Genomic DNA, 26,153 nt, shown 5'->3' on the forward strand with positions numbered 1-26,153 from the left:
TCTGGTAAGGTTAGATCATAAGAACTAGTGTGGTCGTTTAAAATCTGTCTGGTTTGGTAATTGAGTAGCGTTACATAACCAGTGCACACAGGTAACAAGTTTTACAGATAAAGGAAGCAAAACACTGTTATGTTATTAAGAGGTAAATTGTAACAAGGTGTTAATAGCAATACAGGTTCCAATTTACAGCTGAATTGGCTCAATGTGTAGGAAATTATGACTTGGTATGCAGGAATGAACTAGCCTGAAAAAGAACAATTAGGTATTTTGCCTCTGATTGTGCTATAGCATGTGGAATGTTGTATTCTGTGCTGACTGGTATATTCAAAGAAAGTATGGGGAAAAATATACACATCAAAGTTTGAAAAACTGTACTAGCCTAAAACCAAAACTGAACAGCAAAAACATGGATTGCCACTCCTCTTCTAGATGTAGTACGATACATTTTTCCAGTGCTGAAACAGCACTGGAACAGGATATGAGCAGTTGTTTGCTTTTTTAAAAAAATAAATTTTAACTTTAATACATTTGATTAACAAGATGTTGTATAAACCATCACATTTCATCTACCACTAGCTACCAAAGTTAAGAGATTTGCTTAATTTATTCCTACTCATGAACAGTTAGTTACAGAGGGCTTAAGACTGGACCTCCATGCTTTCAATATTAATATTCTAATATCTGACAAGTGTCTGTTCTTTAGGTTACACATAAAGATGAGTGCTTCTTATTACTGAAATAGATACTTTCGGGAGGAAGAATGAACATCATATTAAAAAGAAAAAAAAATAGAGTAGCTACTGGATGCCCTGACGTTAAAGGGAACACACAGTTGCTATCAGTGTGTTTTACTGAAAATTAAAATTTTAACTATGTTTTAAAACTATTTGACAAAATTAAGTTAGTTTTAAAACTTTAATTCTAGGCCCTTTTACCAGCCATTCTGTATTCACAAACAGCTCTGACATCTGAGCAGGTCGTTGCCTCACGGATATTACCAGCTGACACATCAATAGCACTGAAACTCACTGGAGGTTTCCTATTCTTAAGATACCATATGGAAAGGAACCACTGGAAAGGAAACCAATGCATAAAACCTCATGTTTATATGAAATAGATAAATACATCTGAGATTCTCCTACTACAACAATATGACTTACACACTACGTGTCAGCACCATTTTAGTATTTTCGAGTTATAGTACCGTACCATTCTTGCTGAAATCCTTCTATACACACAAAAATAACCCCATCAACAATGTACACTGTCTTTTATGGAAGGAGGAGAAGCACAAGGAAGTAGCAGCAACTGCTAAAGACAGTAATAATCTTCCAGCCTGGTTCTCAAGAGCATTGGAAAGCGAAACATTACTCACAACTGTGGCGATATTTACTCAACCGATATAATCCTAACAAAATTACATCTTGTGCTCGATCTAGTGCAGGATGCTATATCCCTGTCAGGCGATCTAGGTTGGTAATCTCAGTGAAAATTATGGCAGTGAAAAGAAAGATACTTAAAAGGACAAACAACTCTGTAGTCACTCTGCACGTTGCAAACTTCCCAGGGTATCTGAAGTTACTGCCGTATTAGGGATTGGTGTCACCCAGAGACATTTGTAGATCTATTGGGAGAAACTTTCCTCCCAGATGCCCTCTTAGACAGCCTTTTAAAAGCACCGGTGAAGTGTCTCATGTATTAATTGAAGAAATAACAGCCTTTCACTGCTTCCCTTCTGTTGTTCTGTGTCACCTGAAACAGGGAACAAATAGCTACCCTCTCCATGTTGCACAGCTGCTTGGCTCCAGCTGCAGTTACCAGTTTATTCAGGTACAGACAAACTGCTTCAACTTTCTTCTCTGAACAGGCTAGCTGATAGACAAAGCTCTGCTTAAGTTAAATATTCACTTTGTGGCAAAGAAACTGAATACAAAAATAGCTGAAGTGTCCTTAGTGTTCATGTGTGTTGCAGCATTGCACATAAATACTACTGCACAGAGCTGGCAAATGCTCAATCTGTTCATGGCCAGGAGACTCCTTGTGGGCTCACTTGTCACAGAGCAGAATGAAAACTCCAACATGAGCCGGCAAGACAGCAGCAATAGAACATCTTAGTAAAATGGAAATTCTTGACAGTGTAGCAGATGTATCTTCTGTCAGCTATTGCATTTAATAAACTAAAAAGAACTCTTTGTAGGCTTGGCTGTAACAGTAGACATAACTTTAACTGCTCATGTAGACTGACAACATCTTTTCAGTTTATCGCATTTCTTTCTATCAGTAACTTGCATTGTATTCAATGATACCTGCCTGATGAATACTTCTGTCACCTATTTTGTATGAGGAACAATCTTTTAAGATGTGGTTCTCCATTCACCTTGCTGGACTAACTTTGAAAATAGAGCTTACAAGGCACTGTCACTTATCTAGCCAGACATGAGTTTGGGTTTTTGTTTTGTTTTTAGAAAGCATTTTCTCATAGTATAAAAGAGACAAGAAAAACTATGATACTCAAAATGTTGCTAAAACACCCTTAGATATGCAGAGCTACTGCTTATTACAACTTCACGATAAACATAATTATAGTGAAGATGTCTTAGGCAAATCCTAAGGACTAAGTACACTTGCAGCCTTACTCCGTGACTGAATTCTACACCTCACTGTAATGTCCCCATTGATTGTTATAAAAACCAAATTGAATAACTACCGTAAGAATTACTGAGCAAAGGCAAAATCCACCCACAATACACAGATGTCACTGCAGTCAAAATATACTTTTAATTATTCAGAATATATTCTGCTCCTGAACACTTTGAATAGACCTGACCAGAACTAATCACATTCCCTACCATCACAAAGAGAAACAAGGTAACCTGAAATTACATACTTTTGGACACAGCTGCTTAACTTGTATTAGTTACTTGCACTGGCAACACACAATTCCAAAATATTATTTCCCTGGTAAACAGATGAAGAGATTTTACAGCTAAAATTTAATATTTTTTTTACCTGCTATCTAACTGTACAGTGCATTGTTCTGAAAAGCTTAAATGGAATACCTTACATATACATGACAGAGCAAATAATTGCTTTTATACCTTTGCGTGAAAATACATTCCATAAAGATGATTCACTTCAAGTGCTTGTGCAGTAAGGACTTACCTGAATTAAACTGTGCCTGAAGTGATGTAGAATGACGTAAAAAAGGGGCTTGTACAGGTAAATTTTGTAATAATAAGCACTTGTTATGGCCAAATACTTTGCCAATGATTCTGAATGGCTGGTCTTTTCTCTAGAACTGTTCTGAATCTTGCTTAGCTCTCAGTGAAAGGGGTCACCCTTCTTACCCAGAGAAAGTAACAGAAAGGACCAAGTTTCATTTTTGCTAAATAAAATAGTAACCAACATGGTGACTGGCCAAAAACAAGGAAGCACATAGACTGGCACTTCTGCTAAGGGGAGGGTAAGGACACATCTGCATTTGTGCTTTAGCTTGTGTTAGAAATGTGCTTTTGAAGCAAATCTCCAACTGCCTCCACTTGTTCTCCAGTTTGCATCCTGGAGAAGCCTCTCAAGAACATGAGCTGATTTCATAGAATCATAGAACTGTTTTGGTTGGAAAAGACCTTTAAGACCACCAGGTCCAACTGTTAACCTAGCACTGCCAAGTCCACCACTAAACCATGTCCCTAAGCGCCACGTCTACATGTCTCTTGAACACCTCCACTTCCCTGGGCAACCTGTTCCGATGCCTGACAACCTTTTCTGTAAAGAGATTTTTCCTACTATCCAATCTAAACCTCCCCTGGTGCAACTTGAGGCCAACTCCTTTCATCCTATCACCTGCTACTTGGGAAAAGACACTGACACCCACCTCACTCCAGCCTATCTCAGGCAGCCATAGAGAGAGACATCCTGTCCGGTGAAGTGAGAGCAACAAACTCCAGCCACTAATGGGCTTCAGTCCATGAGACCAGACTAGAGCTAGTCCAAAGTGAAAAAACAAAACCCCAAACTGACTCTGAAATGTGTAGCGTAGATATCATGCCTTCAGCATACTTTTGCGCTCTACAGAGACACTTTTGTTTCTGTGTACTAGTTGCTAATATAGGCAATACATACAGAGTAGATGTATAAACTAGCACGAGATGTCTAGCTAAACCATGCAATCTAGAAGGCATTTAAAAATAAGTGTGTACACCACAAGACACTCTGGCTTCCTGTTTTATGTAAGTCTCCATTTCCAAGAAGTTAAGCACATATCTTGCTAAACAAATATGCTGAAAATTAAACTCTTTCTTTAATTTATAGGATTTCTTGAAATATTTTTATATGTGTATATATATCACATTTATGTATAACATATTAAAAAATAGGGTACCGCACATATTAATGTTTACTCATTCAGAGACAATGTATGGACTGGCCTAGACAGAAGTTTTACTGTTTTATGTGCTATAGTACAGATTTTACTATTTGTCTGCTGCTGACCTCCAGAATTCAATTAATTCTGTTCCTTCCTCCTGCCTGCAGTAAAAACTGCCGAGATAAACCAAACATGTTTTATTTGTCTCCAGTTTGATCACAGGGTAGTCTGCAAAAGCTAGTTACAAATAAAAGTACATTCCTCAAGGTTCAAACCCTTTTTTTCCTGATAATTACGATGAAAAATTCTCTCTTGATGGACTCATTATTTTGATGATTCATGCACCTTCTTAGACCAGAACTGATCACTCTTTGAGAAATAATACTGGCCTAGAAACAGAATGTGTATGATTTGAGGATCTCAAGTTATATTTTCCCATACTTAATTATTGAGATTAGATTAATGTTACAATGAACATTCCAGAAGGGATGATGAGAAAAATGGTTTATCTATTCCTACAGTGAAAGGCAATTTCGTTTATCTTGAGCAATAGCATTTTGTGTTTTATCCTTACTGAAAATAGTGTAACATTAAGTCTGCACAATACATTTCCTTAACACAACTAGAATATTCATATTACATTTGAAAACTACTGGTAAATTACTGTTAGTGAAATTGAAATAAAAAAAAAAAATCCATGCCTTTTTTCCATGACTGTTTTTAAGTGCTAATGAAATGTAAAAGTATCAACACACATGTTTCGCACTGATGTCGACACTAAATATATGTCCAGCCTTCCGTATCACAACAGCTTGGACTCCAAGCTACCCTTTACCTCACAAACAGGTGAGATAGAGAGAAGAAAAATCTTATCTGGCTGAGGTTTGATAAACAACCTATAGCTCCATATTGAAAAATATAGTTTTGGACTTGTAGGTAACTTGACAATAACAAAATTGCTTCTTTCTTGTCTGTCTCCCTGCCTCTTTCCTTGGGCTATCACCACCTCCTCACCACTCCTTGGGAGCTCTGGCACTACCTACAGTGTACAACAGCAAGACGAGTGACTTCACATTCTACCTCACTTCACGTGCTAGCTTCTCTAGAAAAGCATGCTTTGCTCTTCAGAAAATACGGCCTAAAATACCTTTGTCTTCTGCAATTTTCTACTGTGAACTAAAGGATTATTCCAGCTGTCAGAACCTGCATGACTCTTGTGTCTCTGAGCCAGTTTAGTAAAGCTACTCTGAAGTCACAAACAAAACTTACACAGTACCTTCATTCTGTTTCTCATTTGAAGGATTCCTCTATTTCTTTTCTTTTCAGGGAGAAACCTCAAACACACCACTAAGCACAAGAGTTACTCAGTAACAAAAGGTTTTGGATGATTCGAGGTCAGCTAATTTCTAATTCATATAAAATACAATGGTAAATTTTGCAGAATAAGGAATGATTAAATGAAAAGTCAAATAGCTAGAGGCACATGAGAGTGTTTTAAAATACTGTAGGTGGGTTTTTTTTTGTACTTGTTGTTGTTGTTGTAGAGGACAAAATAAGACAAAGACATTTAAGTTATCTGACTGGTTGTACCATCTATCAGGTAAAGTGGGCACCTAGACTGGCAGAAAGGCTGAGCTGCTTAGTATTTTTGTTTGGAGGAAAACAAGTTTGTTCTCCAACAGTCCTCCTCTTTGGTATGCCAAGACTCTAACGAGCCCATGCACTTAGACTCACCACATCAATTACATTCTCACGCCCCAAAGGCAATGTTGTCTGAAGCTGCCCAACTTTCGGTCATTTCATAAACCTTCAGAGACTGCAGTTTTCCAAATGGATTTCAAGACTTCAATATTAAAGTTACTTAAATAATAACTAATCCACCAGGCCTTAGTTTTAAAAATGGGGAAATAAATGTTGCTAAGCAATAATTGATAACACATAATTCTTGCTGTACACTGTCCAGGCAATACTTCACAGATTAGTTATGTCTGATCGTCTACACTAGGGAGAATTTTTGTCCTCAAGAGCCTAATACTAGAAATGGCATCTCATGATCCAAGGCTTTTTGTTCTGTTTAAATTTGTCTTATGTTTAAAATCTGATATTCGAAATTAAGAGGAATCTGTAAGGCAAAAGGCCCAGCTTGATTAACACACTTCATAATTGCAGGAAATGTTTTTCGACCCTTAGTTGACTCAAAATTTTTTCTCATGATTTTTTAGCAGCATGATCTACTTCCCTAATGAATCATTCAGAATGAATGAGGAAAGATCTGCATACTTGGAAATAGCAACAGAGTCTTGCAATCATTTTGAAATCCTCTATATATTAAATAGCTTTATGTTTTCAAAACAAGCTCCAGATGTGTAAAACAATGACACTTGATTTGTGATAGGCCTAAAAGATCATTTGCCTTTTTCTTCTGGCCGTGCAGCACTTCAGTTTGCTGTCACGTTGCTCTAATGCTTCTAGTCAAAAGGAGACACATAGGGAAACGTTCTCATAATTTCATCTTTGGCATCTCACTTACATGAGTAGTAGTACAACCTCCTAAAGCTAGTGGAACCTCCAGAGCGCAGTTCAGAGTGTGCAAATTAAGATGCTAAATGTCAGAACGTATAAAGACTCTCTTAAAGAAGCATCTTTAGAAGTCATCCCAATAAAGCACACACTTCAAAATGAAGACAGGTGGCTCAGATTTGAGCAGAAAACACATAAAATGTCCAACACATCCTCAGTAATGGAGATAAAAGTAACATTACTCAAAGTTCTTTCTCCTACACATGACTTTGTATCTCATGAATCAACTGCAAATCTTATATCATAGTTTCAGTTGCACTGGACTTAACATTTAATTTATTAATTTAAAAGTACCACTTTTTTTTTTTCCATATGCATCATATAGTTCACTAGTATGACAGCTCTTATTTATCAGCAGCTGGCAAATGTATTTAGCTACTCTTGATGGCGAATATTCTTCTAGGCGGACATAGTATCAGGGAGGATCCATATTTCAAACACTACCACACCCAGCTAGGGTCACCATGTAGAAGTAAAATTAACAGAAAAGGTCAAATTGTTCAACAGCATTATGAAGTAACATTGTTAGAGTCAGGAAGAAATTTTGTGATTATTTATCAACACCATCAGCTGAACAAAGAGTTGAACATAAACCAGGCAAAAAAAACTTTGCTCATTAAAAAGGGCACCCATTTACTCATTTAAAAAGTACTCCTAAAGGAAAGTCAAGAGAGGGTAATTAAGAAAAGATATGCCAGACCGGTTTTAAACATCACAAAAAAAAGCACACAGTATTACAATGTGTTACATATGAAGATGAATGCAAATATTTCAGTCCAGAAGATCAGGTTGGAATGTGTGTGGCAGGATTGGTTTTAGTCACATAGGTTAAATGCAAGGACATTTGCATTGCTAAGACTAAAAAGACTCAGATCAATGTAAATAACTTCCTCGTACTTTCTGTTCTTTAAGCAATCAGCAAAAGAGTTCTATTAAAATGTTAAACAATGCTTTTCAGCACAGAAATACCTATGTTGCAAGCATAAATGCTAATAGATACCCCAGAGTCTTTCAATGTACCAGGAGCAAATCTGGTATTTACTTTTCCCAGGCTCAACCTGTTTTATTTCAAGAAGAGGCTCCCAAATCTTTTTATAATTATTTCCATTGCATATAAACATAATCTCCTGGTATTAGTAAATTAGCTTGGCTAAATATAGCAAGGAGCACTCATGTTTTATGGGGCATTTTCTTTGGTATGCAGCTAATATAAATAAAATGAGCAGAGAGAAATTGGCAGTATTCCACTGACATTACATCACTTTTCCTTAATAGGAAACCTCTCTGCAACTTAACATCTTGCTTTAAACACTCAGAAGTGTCCACAAAGTCTTCAGTGCGGATCATCATATAAGGCTAGTAGTTCGCTGCAAAGGACTAGAACGCAGAGCTGGAGCCCTCCGTAAAACACTGAAGAAAGGACCCCTAATGAAAGCCACCTTCAAATTGTCACCAACTGCACAGCAAGAGAGTTGCATCATTTCTAACAAAAAATACATGTAAGTTGTACATAATTCCAGTGAAAAGCAAGGGAGGAAGTTCTGATTCCTATGACTTCACTCAGTAGACTCAGGATTTCTAGAAACCTTAGAAAGCAACAATTTAAAAAGAGAGGCCTAATCCCCTGGGCCCATGCAGGACAGAGACAAGTATCTACCATGTTTTTATTTGCTGCTTATTCTTTGTGATCCTGAAAAAGACAAACCCTCTATTTTATGGTACCATAGGTACTATCCTTCATCTCTAGTATGACATTATTTTCAATAAATTAGTTAATTATTGTAAAATATTACCTGATATTCATTTAAGAGCCAGGTGTTACTATCCAGATATATATGTTGAGCTTTTCACCACAAACAACAGGACTACTTGACTGTATGCTATAAAAATAAGTTAAATGTGGAGTAAAACCCAGTGGACCTACAAGGTTTTTCTGAGAAAAAAATAGTCCTTGCATTCACATTTTTGCACCCATTACTGACATTGCTTTTCATCACTCAGTATACGACACAAGCAATAAAATCTAGCAGTCAACACAGTACATGAAGAATAAAAGCACGCAGAGAAATTTATGTTCGTGCTGTAATTAATGCAAACATAAATTCCAGTTATTGTATTTCTAGTGCACAATTGCTAAGCCATAATCCAACTCCCTCTTCACGTCTGCATGCAGTATTTGCTGGCATGGATTTTTTTTAAGAGCATAATTTATTTAGGCAACATCATACACATACAAATGTATTTACTACAGTACAGAAAGTCAGGGTAAGTCGTTTTGTACTCTGTTTTTTCCAAAAGAGCTTGAGAGGAGTTCACTGCGTGGCTCCTGCTGCTTCTAGTTGCAGCTGTGCAACATACAATCTTTGCAAATTTACAGTAAATGTTGCCATCTTTACATCAGTGACCGTCAGGAAAGAAAATACTAATCAAGTAAAGGTATGCAGCAAATGAATGTAAGATGGACTACACTGAAAACCACTGTGAATGCTCTCATGTATGAATTGTGTGGTCTTACGATACCGTGGATTCTCTGTCCCTCTCATTCAGTAAGACATCCCCAAATACTTCTATGTGCCCTTCCCTGTTCTTTCACATCCAGTTGTGACGGCACAACAGTTTAGGACTCTTACATCAGAAGGGGCAAGTGAGTTAGATTTTGAATGTAGCCCTAGAATGTGAGTGGATTGGTGATTTTGTTTGTTGGTTGGGTTTTCTGTAGTTTTGTATTGGGGCGTCGGGGCAGGGTTTTTTTGTGTTTTTGTTTTTGTTTGTTTTTTTTTTTTAAACTTGGATCTATTCACTGCTTCAGATGAAAGAGCAGCCACCCAAAGGGTTCTGCAGGTGCAACAGAACTTGTATATTGAACTTGTCCCCCTGAAAGCTGGAACCCCCATGGCCCACACTGCCAGTAAGGACATCCCTTCCAAGGTGGGTTTTGTAAAGGTATACCTTTAGTTTTTAATAGTGAAGGATAAGAAAGAACTTCTATGTCCACTTTAGCTCTGAATGGCAGCATCCAAACAAGATCTGTTTTAATTCACATACACATTTTAAATTCAAATGTCCTAAAATTAATGAAGACTTTGATGGAAGTAAAGTCAAAATTTAGGTTACAAGAGAGAAAAGTGATTTTAAACTGGTTGATGTGCACAGTGAAAAAAATGAAGTAAATTTCACCTGCATTGCTGGAACTATCTACAGATTCCAAATGGAGGGTATTTGTGCAACATTAATACACTCTCACTAAGTACACAGTACAGGCCTTCATTTCACTGAAAATGAAGACATGTAACTTAAGACTTGATTGCCTGAATGACAAAGGTATAAATAACAATATTCATCTAAGCAGTTTCATCTTTGTGTACTCTTGTTGATCAGAGAATTGACTCATTACTAAATAATGTTATTTTCTTTATTCTAAAAGGATATGCAGAATCATTAGCATCAGCCATTTTAACAGTGGTTCCAATTAATGCCTAGTTTTCAGAAAAGGTTAGAGAAAGCAGAGGAATTAAGTTAGACTCAAAATACAATTTAAAATCATATGGCAGCTATATTTATCTAACATGGATTAAGCCTAAGTTAGGGTAAGACTTCAAAATCTGCTGACTGGATGACACAGTTTCTGCTAAATAAGTTACTCTAATTCTCTGTTAAGTTTCAACTATTGTACTGTGTTGCACCGTCATTTGCAAACAAAGAAAACATCTGCTAAAATGAGCTGTAATGGAAAAAATTCAACTGTGAGTCTCTCTCGCTCATCCATCCCAGCACTATTATTATGCAAGTTAGCCTACTATATATAGCAGCTGCAAGGGGAACTGACATGCTAGTTGGGCATGTACATATCAAATCTATCATCTTTTTGTTTTATCACAGAAAAAACAAGCTGCAACAACTTTCCAAACTTGTGTAAATTAATTCAGGAATCCAAACGAGTAACCAATTTGTTCAGGCAGACAGACATTCCAGTTTAACTAATGGAAACAACAGTAATTAGTAGCTCTGAAAAATCAGGCAACTTTTGTACAAATTTTACTTCATTCAAACAAATTTTAAAATTTACATGTAAAAGTTCATCCGTGTATTATAATAATCTGTTTCAAAGTTTAGTTTGTGCTTTAGGAATAATTTTTTTAAAGGTGAATCAAGTATCTCAGTAATTTGCCTTTACTTGAACAGCACAGAAATACTTGGAGATGCAAAGGTTTCACACTCAGGTCCTCAGTTAAGTCAAATCAGTAGTGACAGAAATGGAAAACATCTGATTAGCATTTGGTAGGATGATTGCAGTGAGTCAATCTCTGCTCTCTTCCCGGAAAAGCTGTCACAAAGTCTAAATAGACTATCTTTCATCTCAGCCCTTATTAGCAGACTGAAGCAGTGAAAACACAGAAATTTCTCTTTCACACACAGAAGATATCTCTATACATAAAGGAGCATGTAAATTTTTTGTGGATGTTAACTCAGTGTGCCTGGTGCCACAGTAGTCTTTTCCAGATATTAACTAAATATTCAGAGCATAGAGACAACTTATCATGGCATACTAATCCAGATAATTTAAATAACAGCAACAAATGACATTGTCTGCCTCAAAAACTGGAATAGAAAAAACTTCCTATTAAGGGGTATGGCAGAAATGTCTCAGGAGCTCAAGAGCTAAATGACCATGGAAAAGGCAATAATATACAACTTGCAGAGATCTATGCGTGTTTGTAATAGTTCCAAATTCAGGTACTATTGACGTATTTTAGCATCTTTTATGGTTCACACTGTCTAAACTTGCTTTGTTACTGCTACTTAATAATTTGACTGCCTGAGCTACAGAAAAGATACACAGACACCAACTCTTCCCAGTACAGAGAACTGTAGAAACATTCTTAATTTTAAATTAAAATATGGCATCTGGGCTACAAAACTATCATAAGATTGCAATCTTGAGAAAGCTCACACAACAAACCCTCAGAAGAAAATGTACCAGCATCAGGGGAATAACAATTTAAAATTTCTAGAAATTTTATACAAAACAGAAGGTATCTCCTTCAACACCAGCTAAGTATCATTTAGTAACCATGGCTTAACAAACACTTTGATTAATTTTCTGCAGTAATTTATCCTACAGTATTACAGTTTAGAAATGTTGCTTTTTCCTTTGGACTAGGGAACTAGAGATGAAAGAATCAGTTGGACTTGTCTACAGGCAGAATCATACCAGAACAGATACTTCTACCACAACAGATCCTCCAAAGTGTTTATGTGTATACACTTATTCTGGAACAGAAACATTCAAGTTTAGAGCTAATGAGGTACAACTAATTAAACTTGACACTTTCTAGAGACACCTTTTATAATGTTGTGTTCCCTGCCATAGCCTGACTTGACAGAGCGTGAACATGATGTGCAACACTATCATTTCTGATAGCTTATCCTTCAGTTTTCAGTGTGTGTAAAATTCATCAGCAACAGTAACTATAATCCTAATTTTACTGGGGAATGAAAAGTCTAAACATGCCACAGATAAATCTGAAGAGTTAGTACCTCAATGAGAGTTTGATTAGAAAGGCAATTATTCAGAAACACAGGACAATATATACTATTATAGCAGAAAAACGGCTAATATTGTCTGAAAACGGGCACTGAAATGGTTTCATTAAACCAAAAGCACGACACCTTAGTTTAAACAAGTCCTTGTCCCCACAACATGCTAATCTGCACATCAATGTGCAATATTCATGTGACAGGAGTCTGTACAATGCAAGACCCGATAACAGATAACAAGAACATTAGGCACCATCAGCAATTTACAGCATAGACAATTAATTTAGACCAGAATGTTTACATCCAAGAGCATCCAAAGAAAATTCTGAAACACTGAACTGCTGCTCAGATCAATTAAAGAAATATGTTCTCCTATGTCCCACATGTTCTGAAAAGCCCTTCTACCACCACTTTCCTGTCTATGAAATATGTTGCAGTTACCTCTACTAGCTACGGAACATATATGAAACCTTAAACTATTCTGTCAGTGGTTTTAGCAAACCCTCAGTTTTTCCAAGATGAAGGGCAATTAATTGAGAAATCACAGTATCACAGTATGTTTGGGATTGGAAGGGACCTCAGAAGATCATCTAGTCCAATCCCCCTGCTGGAGCAGGAACGCCTAGGTGAGGTCACACAGGAACATGTCCAGGTGGGTTTTGAATGTCTCCAGAGAAGGAGACTTCACAATCCCCCTGTTCCAGTGCTCCATCACCCTCACTGAGAAGAAGTTTCTTCTCAAATTTAACTGGAACCTCTTGTGTTCCAGCTTGAGCCCATTACCCCTTGTCCTATCATTGTTTGCCACCGAGAAGAGCCTGGCTCCATCCTCATGGCACTCACCCTTTATATATTTATAAACATTAATGAGGTCCCCCCTTAGCCTCCTCTTCTCCAAACTAAAGAGACCCAGCTCCCTCAGCCTTTCTTCATAAGGGAGATGCTGCACTCTCTTAATCATCTTTGTTGCCCTGCACTGGACCCTCTCCAGCAATTCCCTGTCCTTCTGGAACTGAGGGGCCCAGAACTGGACACAATATTCCAGATGTGGTCTCACCAGGGCAGAGTAGAGGGGAAGGAGAACCTCTCTCGATCTACTAACCACCCCCATTCTAATACACCCCAGGATGCCACTGGCCTTCCTGGCCACAAGGGCACAGTGCTGGCTCATGGTCATCCTGTTGTCCACCAAGACCCCCAGGTCCCTTTCCCCTACACTGCTCTCTAATATGTAATTTCCCAACCTATACTGGAACCTGGGGTTGTTCCTGCCCAGATGCAGGACTCTACACTTTCCCTTGTTAAATTTCATCAGGTTATTCCCCGCCCAACTCTCCAGCCTGTCCAGATCATGCTGGATGGCTGCACAGCCTCCCTTTTTAAGTGACTCTTGTCAAAGACATTTTCAAATTCATGCAAAACAGTGTGCAACCTATAACAAAACCTTTGAGGAATTTGAAGTAATTAAATAGAGGAAGCATTTGAGAATCTCAAACCAAAAGATTAATATGAATAACTCATCAAAATCGGGTCCTTTATCTTGGGCACACTGTGATGCATGCGATCAGTGCTGAGCTTCACCATCCTGGGAATGGTGCCACCACACACTGTTCCACGTAGCACATGACGCATCTTTGACATCAAGACATGATGACTGCAATGTGTTCCAGCCAGGGCTGCAAGGGAGGCTCATGTGTTGCTTGCAGCTGGTTGCTGCCGGCAGCCATACAGTTGGTGGGAGAGCAAAGGAAACATGGCAAGAGATCCAGATTTCTGAGTTTTATGGACCAGAGACAACCATAGAACTAACCTCAGAGTCAGTGGCTGAAAGTTCATTCTTTGTTTGAGAAAATGCTAATATATAATTTTGATTTTACGTTAATAGGCACTCCTTTTTTTCCCCTCCATCTATGCGGACAAACATAGATGCAACTGTCATTTAATTCAGTTGCATATATATGGAAGTAGCTTCCAACCTTGGCTTTTTTCCCCTGAAAGCTCTGTATCCTATGAGCACAAATGCTCCTGAAATACAACTGATATTAGAATACTTTTCTTATTTTTCAAAAAAGAAAGAAGAGGTTCAGAGGGCATTTTAATATAACGTAGAAAATGGAAGCAATAATTTTCCAGAAATTCCTGATTAACAACTTAAGAAAATGTTAAACAATTAATAACCTCAAAATCTCTAGTAGAAACTCCAAAAGTCACCAAACATAAAAGAATAGAAACCACATGCAGCATCCTAGAATCTCATAAGACAACATAATGTACTTTCAATATAGTTTGAACTTCCGTAGTCTCACTTTATAAATTGGATTTCATATGTCTGCAGAAAGTGATAGAAGAGGTGTCTCTTTTTTACATTGCATACAGGTCTCTGGATTTTTATAAAGACAGAAAAAACTGAAGATTTATAGGAAATCAAGACTTCCTCCCTAGAACATAGCCAATCAGTATGCAAAATATTTACTGTCTTTAAAAACAGGCTACAAAGGTCATATGTGAAAGAATAAATGTGATTTGGTGAAGACATTAAACTCAAGTCTGTGAGAATTATCACAGATCTATGAAAATTACCAAGTAGGTTTACAAATGGAAAAGCAATAGAATTTGGCTGTGTCAGGTGCGGAAACATATTTGTTGTGGAGAAAGAATCCATAGCTTGTAGAGCAAAATACAGAGTCTGGTGGATTGTCTGTTGAATGATACAGATAAACACTTCTGAAGCCCAGGCACTCTCTTCATGAAAATGTCTGAAAGACACTTGTAGCTATGCACCAGTACTTCTGTCAGTGTGGATATCAATATTTCCTTTACTTTTTCTTTATATAATTTTGGTTTTAGGCACCCAAGATTTGCACAGATGTAAATGGCATCATCTTGCAACAGACTTACCATCAGTAACGCAACACCAAGTAACTCATTTAATTCCCTGAAAGTTTTGACGGGAAACACATCACACGCAGTCCATGAAAATATCCCATCCACCAAACATTACGACCACCTCTGGGGTTTTCAGAGCCTCATTTGTACCAAAAAATTCACTAGGTCTTTGGGCATTGCAAAATCCAGCCAGAAATCAGGGTGTCCTCCTGAAACCTTCAAACACTGAAAACAAACGTTTTGTATTTTAGAGCCAAAGTAAGTAAGGGCTGGAAGAAATACAGCATTACTGGGATTCTGCACAAGGAAACTCTCATTTATGCAAAACTTTCTATGTTGCCTTGGTGAACCTGCTCTGCTAGCCAAAGCTGGCTATTAAAATTGTTTTGCACTTTAATAGCTGTTTTAAACAAATCATCCCCACGAGTCAGATATAGATTTTTACTTACGCTCTGAATGGCCACACACAAACATATATATACTCACACAGCATTAGATACGTATGAACACAGACTTGATTATCTCCTTTCATAACAATCTGCATTATCTGTTCTTTAAAGTCAGAAACATACATTTCATGCATATCTGCATGTACAAATGCACATGGTCTTTGAAACAGAATGGAAAGAAACAATTCCGCTTCTAGGGACTACTTTCAGACTGTGATTCAGTCTATTTGGAAGAATCAATTCAGCCACGGAGTAAACATTTAAAAAGATGACAAAAATCCAACTACAGAAATAAAATATCCTTTTTTTAAGGATAAGTATTCCAAGCTGTGAGTAAGGTGCAAAAATGGGTAGAAGCAAGCCCAGCTTAAAGCTTGGCCTAAAACCAGCAGGTTGACTCTCCTGAGAAAAGTTGCTGTAACACATGCAGGTCTTGATTTAAACCAGATTTCTGTATTCAGGGATGCTGGAGAACTGGAGTCATACTTTTTAAATGATTCTGTAGCAGAGGAAACACACACACACACAAAAATCACAATATTCCATACTCTTTTTCTATTCACTAGAAGCCAGGTGGGAGCTCCTGATGAAGTTTCTCCAGCCCACCAGATGCTGTTTCCATGCATCTCTTGCTCTCTGAAGTGGATTCTTCTTTATCATAGGTGAGGATTATTTTTTAAATTGTAAAAGCAAGAAGTTAAATACTGATGTTGTACACTTATTTTCCTATGTTTTCCTATTATTTACACGCACACCTCAGGTACCATGTTGCCTCAATGGGTACAGTAGCATATAAGAAAAGAATGTCATTCTTCACTGTGAATTTGATGGCATTAGTTGGTTGATATAAACATTAACATTACTAAAACAGATTTTTGTGTGTTAATCTATTTTTTACATTTTAGGCCTGAAAAATAAATGTAACGATGCTGTAACGATGAAAACCAAAAAATCTTTTCCTGTACATTTCTGCTGTACATGTCTGCAAGTAATTGTCCTTCTCTAGAAAGCCTTCACTTTACACAAACCCAAAAGGACAAATGTGATGTGTCATTTCAAGAATATTTACCGAAATTTGGACACTTCGGCAATGCAGTATAGCAGCTCCTGACACACAGACTCAACCCTTCGCAAAATAAGTCTTTCACATTTTTAAGGCTGAGGTATGAACACATTGCCACTTTCTGTTTGAACTATTCTATAGTGAACCGTGATATAAGATGGGTTTATTCAAAAAGAAGAATTAGAATAATTGTTTTTTTCTTCTTCCATGTTTTAGACCACCACATATAATACAGACCATCTTCTGAAAGTGGTAACAAACAAAATCTCGAGCCCATTTCAAGGAGAAATTCCAAGAGGAACATTTTTTGGTGACATGAAGGAATAAAATTCACCAGTCTCAGAAGAATGTCCTGGGAAGGACAGGAATGAATCCTGAATAATTGCTACCAAAGGATGGTTTAAAATAATCAAAGTTAAACAAAGATTTCTTACATCATCCCTAGAGAGATACGTGCACTACACAAACTAGGGAAAGCATATTCATGTCACGAGGGTGCACCAGGCAGAAAAAGGCCCAGCAATAAATTGAGCCCCCTGCATTTATTTATTTATATAAAAATAAATGTCGTTTATCTTAAACACCTTCCCTTTGTAGAAAGGGAAAGCACTGGGGAGTGCCATACACAATACACTAATTACAATCACTTTCTGCTTCAATAAAGGAAATACAAATTTCCTGCCTTGGCAAAGTCTAGAATGTCTCAAGCATGCGGGAGAAGGACCCCGTTAAGTGTCTAGACAGCAATGTGGAGGAAAATATTTCTATAGTTTTCTATTTGTGTGCTAATCCAGAAATTATACTTCACATATGTAAAAAGAACTGCCTTAATTATTGGTTCTCCTTCTATGAGAGTTATGATAGCTTTTTTTTTTTTTTAATTATATGTAGACCAACATGTTAAATGATCTGTAAAGCTTCAGGAAGTTCTGACACTTGTGGTCGCAAAAGACTCTCCTCTTCACTTTGTGCAGAATTAGAGGTTAAAATGAGTCTTCTGGGCATACTATAACTCGGTTAGTAATTATTCTATATGCATTTATTCTTCCAAATTGATGCATTATCACTATGAAATCATTGCTCGGTATTGCTATTACTGAGTGGGAGCTTCACCCCAAAGGGAACTTTATTACTTAATCTAGTGCTGAAAGGCTATCTGTTAAGAAAACAGGAATGTTTCCAAGATGGAAGGCAATTCATGAATACAAAATTCCATAAGCATATTTTGATTAAAGAATATTCCCAGGATGAAAGATTTCCAGCCAGTGATTATGTTCTAAGCATATATGGGACTATCAGGTAAGGAATACGTTCTACATAACCCTGAAATTTTCATTGGGAAAATAAAATCTTAGGGCCACCAACTCTTCTCAGGTCAGTAAAGGTCCAGTAGAACCCCAAATACTTGAAGACACCTTTCTTGAAAAATAAACATCAAATGAAGAGACATACGACAGTAACATAAAACATTTCACAGGGAAATTATGTACTAAGAGTGTATATACTTATCTTCATCTTTCAGACAGTTTCTTCTCACTACAGCCCATGCACTTCCCTTATTTATACATTTTCATCTTAGAAACTCAGCTTTTAAAAACCAAAGGTCTTTGTCCTAATATCTTTCAGGTTCAGTGCCTACCACTATTCATAATCTAAAGGAAATGATCCTATACACACATCACGCTGAATGATGCTCTTCTCTGCTCCCAGGTACATGGGTCCACATTTATGCTGGCATGAGTAAAATTACAAACCAGCTACTGTAAGTAGAGCTAGTTGAGAAATTAATTTGCTCTTTGAAGAATACAATAATTTCCCATCAAAGACATGATTTTACAAGTCAGATCAGTTTACTTCACCCAGTTGAGAACCATGTAAGTTTAAATAAGGTGTGTCTCTCATGGATCATTTTGAAGCGGAGTAATAGAAAGAAACGCCATGCAGCAGAGAAAGAAGGAATTCTCCATGTAAGTGGGCTGACCAGCATCCCACAAGTCACATCCAGCCAGACAACTCCCTTTGTCTTCCAATGCCCAAAGCCCAACAGCTGAACATTACTCATCACATTTACCACTGTGTCCTTACAGAACCGGAGGCATGCTGTGCTGACATAGCTAACATAGCTATTAGAAATGGCTGCTGCAGTCATACAGACCACAAAGCGGATGACAAAACTGCAACTTTCCTCCTGCTTGCGGAGAGGTGAGACTATCGTGCCTTCCACTACTGTCGTATAAGCTCAAAAAACTCTTCAGTGCAGAGAATAGTGAGTTGCTTTCTGTTGCCTGGAACCGCAGATCTCCATAACTAATTTACAATAATTGTAATTGTACAAGCCCAATAATTACTGTAGAATAACACATTGCAAATTTTTATATGTTGCAATCATCACACAGCCTATGCAAAGAAAAAGCCGTAGACTCAGGCGAGTTCAAAATAATAGGCCCACAACAGTAGGTGCATGAGCGTCCAGCAAGATGAGCTTGGCCAGGACAATATACGTAACTGTTCTGCTCTTACAAAAAAACAAAGACCAACTAACCAAACAACTTGAAAACCAATTTGAAGATAACAGAGGTCATAAAAAGATGTATATTAAAAAGCACTGCTGTAATAGAATCCTGTTACATCAGGCCACTTATTGTGACTTAAAACACACTTTAAATTTTAAGAACAGTTTTCCTCTGAAAAAAAAACAAAAACCAAAAAAACAACAAAACAACAAACCAGCTTGGCTCTCACAAAGCTACAAGAAAAGCTATGTGACATATAACTGCCAGCTGCTAATGAACTCTTACCACACATCCAACATTCCAATTTTAAGAAAACTTCTATGTTAGATTGCAGTGTATGATAACATGGTAAATTCTAACTTTGTGATTATGAGGTTTCTCCTGTTTCAAAAGTGACAGAAATGTTTTTATCCAAATAGCACACTTAATTCCAAAAAAATACTACCTGCATATTCCTAAGAGCTTCAAAAGTTCTAAGAACATCTGCATACCTCCTACCCAGTCCTCCAGTCTATTTTATTCAAACTCTTGTCCCTTTGCCCCCAGCTTTTCCCACGGGGTTTCTCCTCCTGTTCAGGAAAATTAGTACCAGAATATCATTTCACAGACAGACAGTTCTTTCAGGTTTTGTCCCCCATCTGAAAGTAGGATGCAACAGAATCTCTCTCAGAATCCTGTTCTCACAAGTAATTGCTCCCTTTTTGATAGCAAAATGGTTTAGATACAATTACCAGACATGGGCTGTGAGCCTTTTAACTTTTTATATATATTATTTTTTTCCATCCTTTTGTTATCAGTTCTGTATCTTAATCCCTTCTACGTCTGGTATGCATTGTGAATCACAGACAAGCTCTGGATGCCTGGAAACTGTTGAGCTTCCTTAAGAACATCATCATAACTTTTACCATCCCAGAACTCCAGTGGATTTCAGTGCACACAGACTTGTGAGTGGACATAAAACTTTCCATACAATATGTAACACATGTGATGGAGTTAATTTCAGAAATATAAGGTGTGGCCCCAGGAATCATGGTCTCAGTTCAACACAGCCGCAAAATACCATGGAAAAAGAGTTTATTGACCTCAAAGCCTAATGAAACATCAAATGTATCCACGCCTATTTTTAGACATATGCTCTGCTGTGCCATATTCCTTAATATAAGGCTGACCCAAATGTTCCAGCAGCAGACGTTGGTTACTCTTTGATAGCCAATGCATATCTCTGCTTTCCAAGTTTCTGTAAACACATCATTATAAGGAAGGTCAGTCTTACTTTTCCCAGCCTTCTTTCTAATTATGTGCCTGCTGCCAGGAAAATTTCACTTTTTTTTTTTTTTTGTCTTCTCTACTGAAATTTAAACAAATGTCTACTACAGACTGGGAAAAGAAAAAAAAAAAATCTCCAAAGCCGTTACTGTTGTAAGTTACAAAGTTACCAAGTAACACCAAATTCCTTTCAACACTCAATGATAAACATTCGACAAAAAAAGCTGCAGCAGCACATCATCGCGAGGTCACCAAATATGTCTTCCTTACAGACTAATGAATTCCACAGGACAAAAAAAACCCCACCTAATATTTTGTTTGATTTTGGTAAGAAGCCATATTAAGTTTTCTAAAACATCAAGTCTTGTGCCTATTACCAACTCTCTTTCCATCCAGGAGTATCTCTGGGTTCCTACAGAAGTCTCCTACAAAGAAGGCTGCAAAAGCACTCATGTTTTACTACTCTGTCACACTTACTCACAAACTAACAACTGATCTAGGAAGTCTTGAGCTACAGAGGTGCACACAGCCTCTCCCGCCACAACAGCATCCTCTCTGTCTCTGGAAACACCAAGGATTTGGCTACGGTCGGCAAATAAAGTGCATCAGCCAAACTCGAACGCAACTACAGGCGATGTGGCAAACTGAAAGGGCAAGAAAGAGCCGCGCAAAAAAAAACCCAAATACTCGACAGAAACGGCGTCAGCCCGATCCGACTACAGCAAGGTTTCATCTGCCTCGACCTCTCGCCTTCCATCGCCCCTTCTGCCGTGCGTTCGCGTCCTCAGAAGAAGACACGTCACGTCAGAACTCATGCAAGCATCCTGCCATCTTACCTCGGCAAGGTTCAGGCGGGCAGTTATCACATACCCGAGCGTAAGTGTTGAGCAGACGCGGGAGTCCGGCGGCGGGAGCGGGGCGGAGCGGCGCGGCGGCCGCAGGTACCGGCGCTATATGGGGCGGGGCGGGCCCGGGCTCTGCCTCAGCCCCCGCCGGCGCGGCCGCTCCGGCGGCTTCACGTTAAGAGTCCCGCCGTCACCCCGGGCCCCCCGGTGCCTGCGAGAGGCGGTACCAGGCTGCTGGAACGGCGGGGAAGTGGGGGTTTCCCGCAGCGAATCGCCATCGGCATGGTCTTTCTCTTGAGTCTTAATTACTCTCAAGAACTGGGACTTTTTGACACACTTTTTGCCAAACAATGGTTCGTGTCCCATGCTGGAAGTTCACTTGCTTCCCTCCGGGAACTCGGCATCCATAGCCAGTAGAAAAGCTTGAGAAATGTCTGCTCAAGCAGAAGCAGATGCTGCAGCTGCCTGGAGACTGGAGGAAACATCCTAGGCTCTTCCATATTGCCATACAGCTGCACCAAAGTGTTGCCACGAGAGTTTTTGTTAGCTTTTCTGCGCAGGAAAAGTTTGCATTATTTTCATATCATTTTTGTCTGCGTGACAGACAGGTGGGATGCCTACATGTTTTAATGGAGAACTGTGGAAATGATGTCTCAAACTATTCTGCTAAGCTTTTAAATACTTGTTTTTTTAAATAATACTTATGCCACTAGTCATCACTACCAAATCCCTGAGTATTTGGGTTAAACTGAATTTTAAACTTTTTCCAGAAAAACCATATCGCCATATTGCACACTTCAGTCACCTGTTTTATAAACGATGTCCTGCATATTCTTCACCTGTCAAACAACAGCATCAGAGTTCAGAGAATGTTTACTGTATGTTACTGTATGTTACATGCTATTTTGCAGTCTAATTACACAAAACCAGTCTGTCAAACACTTACTGCAAATACAATAATTACTACTGTACATTCCACTAAGGGCATCATTTGAAGGTAGAGATTCATTTTTCTTTTTTTCCCTTTTCCATAATGAGATGAAGACCGAAGAACAGATTTCTGTTGTTAGTTCCTACCCTTCCTACTACAGCCCCCTTGGTCTGGATCAAGGGCTTTCTTACAGATTACATTCCAGTATCAGTTTTTAAGTAATCATAGAACTCAACTAATCATTAGTAACATCTACTTAAACATCTGCCCAAAATGAGGCAGACAATCTCAAAAGATACATCTACACAGCCTCTATTCTCAAATCCATGCTTAGTCCACAGAAGTGAGCAGTGTTATCACTTGAATTTTCTACAACATGGATGGCAAAAAGAAGTGTACAAACACGCTGCCTTTTATCTCACCGCTACTAAACATCCTGGATAATGCTTAATATATTTTAGAGCAGCTGAAAGGGTGCTCCCCTTTCTTCTTTCAGCTCCTCTTTCCAATCAGTGTGTATTTGAGTCCAGCTCTGGATGACTGGAATCCATTTGGTTTACACGAGAACATCATCATAATTATTTTCCTCCAACTTCTATAAACCCCCAAGATGAGCAAGACCTGTACCTGAGAAATTTGATTCTACAGTGGACAATGCAGAACAAGGTGGCACTGAAACTGCTTCCTCAACCCCCTTCACCCTTTTTCACCATGCAGCCCTCTTTAGGACTCAGAACTCCACATCACTCAGTCACTCCAGAATGTAACAGGGAGAACAGAGGAATGCTGCCAACTAGGGAAAAGAGAGAGTGCAATAAAGCATCTCCCCATTGCTAGAACAGAAAGTGACATGCCAGACCCTGGCAGCGAGAAGACTGGCACTGCACTACCTCTGTTTCCAGTTCTGGTACATGACTATGGGGAAGAAGCATGGTAGCTCATACACATACTATTAAGACAGTACAAAGATAAAAACAGTATCACTCATCACTAATCAGGCCTCTATATAATTATGGGTAAGCATGCTTGTCGAGGATAGTATTTTATCCGCAGTTCAGCCAGTAATAGCTGCAGATAATCTAACACACACACAACAAAGAACAGACTGATGTATGGTAGGAAAAGCCAGTTACAGAAAAACAGTACCTGGACTTCACTTCTCTTAACCACACCTTCTCCTTTGTATTTGATTATAACAGAGTTAATATTGCAGTAAAGAAAACTGAGTTCTCTGACATTTTCTTCTGTCGCAGCTCACACATTGCACATATTTTGCACATATGTTCCAAGAATTTTGGAGAAGAATTTTATGTCCATGCATGTATGCTCGTGTTCACTTCATGGGGATGGAAGATGAAAGCAAAAAGACAGCTTGTGCACATCAACTTAGTTCAAGACACTGGTTTCACTGTGATTCCACAAGCGTAACTGGGCATGGAAAGTGAAAATGAAGCTCAACTTACTGGGAACCAAACATGAGGCACAATGTGAAATAAAGATCCAAAGACAAAGGAAACAAAACCATATGCTTTACTTAAATCTTAATATGATCTGTGATTCTTTCTTGTAAACAACTTTGCTTATCATTCCACCTCCAGGAACATTCGTTTCTAGTTTAAAGGGTTTCTAACTGTATGGACAGCATGACTGGCAAACTAAAATGATGGAAACCAATTTACATGTAGAAAGACAATTGTATACAAGTCCCATAAAGTCCTAATATTTAAATGAAATATTTATAATGTAATTACAATTATAACAACAGTTTTTGGAAAAATGCAACAAAACCCCCAACAATTTATTTCTGTGAAGTAATGGAGGTAATGGTAAATGCCACTAGCAAAACAGACAAACACCAAACTTCCTGAAGTCATATGAAGGGGTTTTTTGCTAGCATTCATTCAAACTTTGAGAATCTTCAGTTTTTATACTACCCTCTAAATAAAATGAAACCAGTATTGATTGAAGTGAGAAAACTAAAAGTATTATTTCAGGAAAATAAAGTTGAAAATGCAGGGAGAAAACCTTACATGAAATAACTACATCCTCAGCAATCTGAGAGAGAACAAATTAAGATAAAACAACTCAATGGACTTCTTGACAGAGCCTGTCAAGTTCTTAAACTATGACAGAATAATTTGTAGTATTTAAATGCAACTGTTTGGCTTGCAGTGTATCTTCAATAAAAAAAAAGTATTTTAATAGGGTGTACATGCATTATGATCCACAACAGATAGCTTCCAAGTGCTACTATACTACAAACAGTTATGAACTTCTATTTAATTTCTTTTATTTGCCTAGTTGTTTTTTTTTCTTCATTATGATATGCAACATTTTAGCATTCTAGCTGGTGAATAACAAAGATATTAAAAGCTACACTAGAGTGTACAATTCTGACCATGCTAGTTAAGACCAGACCTCTCAAATTCCTTAAATCAAACCAGGATGTTTTTCAAAAAGAAAACAAAAACAAAATTCCAAGATCTAGGAAGAAGTTGTGATTGAGATTCAAATGATGTGTTCTACATTTGGGAGACACATGACACAAGATCCTTTTGGTCTTAAAAACTGGAAATTAATTCAAGAATATAGGCATGCCTGTAAATAAACACAAGTAGTATCCAGCTAGCCACAATGGAGCTTTGCATCATATTACAGTTCAAACAACATTAAGCTCAGATGGAAATGGCAGTGACATCGACACTGAAGGACTAGAAGAAGGAACTGAAAGGGTTTACAAGCTTTCAAATCAATTCATATGCAGCTGACTGAAATAAATGATTTATTAATCCAAATACAGCAATCTCCCTACTTTTATTACATAAAGGAAACACATTCCTTTACACTAGCTACACATAATAAGCATTAACATGCCAAATATTGTGGATTTTCAAATTTTTATTTAAAGCAACAAAAAAACCTCTCCATAAAATTACATCCCCTTCCATACTGTGCTTAGAATCATAGAATTCTTTCAGTTGGAAGAGAACCTCAGGACTATCGAGTCCAACCATAACCTAACCTAACTCCAACATTAAACCATGTTCCTAAGAACCTCGTCTAAGCACCTTTTAAACACCTCCAGGGATGGTGACTCCACCACTTCCCTGGGCAGCCTGTTCCAATGCCCGACAACCCTTTCCATGAAGAATTTTTTCCTAATATCCAATCTAAACCTCCCCTGGAGCAACTTGAGGCCATGTCGTCTTGTCCTGTCACTTACTACTTGGGAGAAGAGACCAAGCCCCTCCATGCTACAACCTCCTTTCAGGTAGCTGTAGACAGCAATAAGGTCTCCTTTCAGCCTCCTTTTCTCCAGGCTAAACAGCCCCAGTTCCCTCAGCCGCTCCTCATGAGACTTGTGCTCCAGGCCCCTTGACAGCCCTTAAAAGCTTTGAATGGGGATTACTAAACCAGGCACAGGACATTAATTTTCTTGGAGTGCATCGGAGTTTGAGATTTCTTTAGAAGGTCAGCATGTAAAATGATGTTTTCCTAAAAACAAAAGGGACTAACTGTACCTTTAAAATCGCACTTGCTAAACATCCACCAGCCCAAAGCATCAGCACTATTTCCAAAGTATCTTGAATCCCATATTACAAGCATCCCACACTATCCAACTTTGCTGCTGCTGGCAGACACTGAGGTCCCAACTGCAAATTGCTTTGTTTGGTATTATTTCCTTTCAGTGAAATTCCCAGTGCCTGGGCTAGAAG

General features: G+C 38.1%; 1 protein-coding gene across 14 annotated transcripts in view; it reads right to left on the reverse strand.

Annotated features, from left to right (window-relative positions):
- Nucleotides 1-26,153, reverse strand: part of PALLD (palladin, cytoskeletal associated protein) — a 199,175-nt gene that overhangs the window by 45,699 nt on the left and 127,323 nt on the right. Inside the window, exon 1 of one of the 14 annotated variants that reach the window (XM_065061370.1) lies at nucleotides 21,498-21,655. The exons of 8 other annotated variants lie outside the window; for them this stretch is intronic. The gene's annotated coding sequence lies outside the window, so the exon portion shown is untranslated. Of the gene's footprint in view, nucleotides 1-21,497; nucleotides 21,656-26,153 lie in introns of those variants that run through there. 5 more of the 14 variants (XM_021297372.2, XM_065061371.1, XM_065061372.1 and 2 more) reach the window with 5 other exon arrangements.

The sequence above is a fragment of the Columba livia genome, chromosome 4 (assembly GCF_036013475.1).
Source record: "Columba livia isolate bColLiv1 breed racing homer chromosome 4, bColLiv1.pat.W.v2, whole genome shotgun sequence".
Lineage (NCBI taxonomy): Eukaryota > Metazoa > Chordata > Aves > Columbiformes > Columbidae > Columba > Columba livia.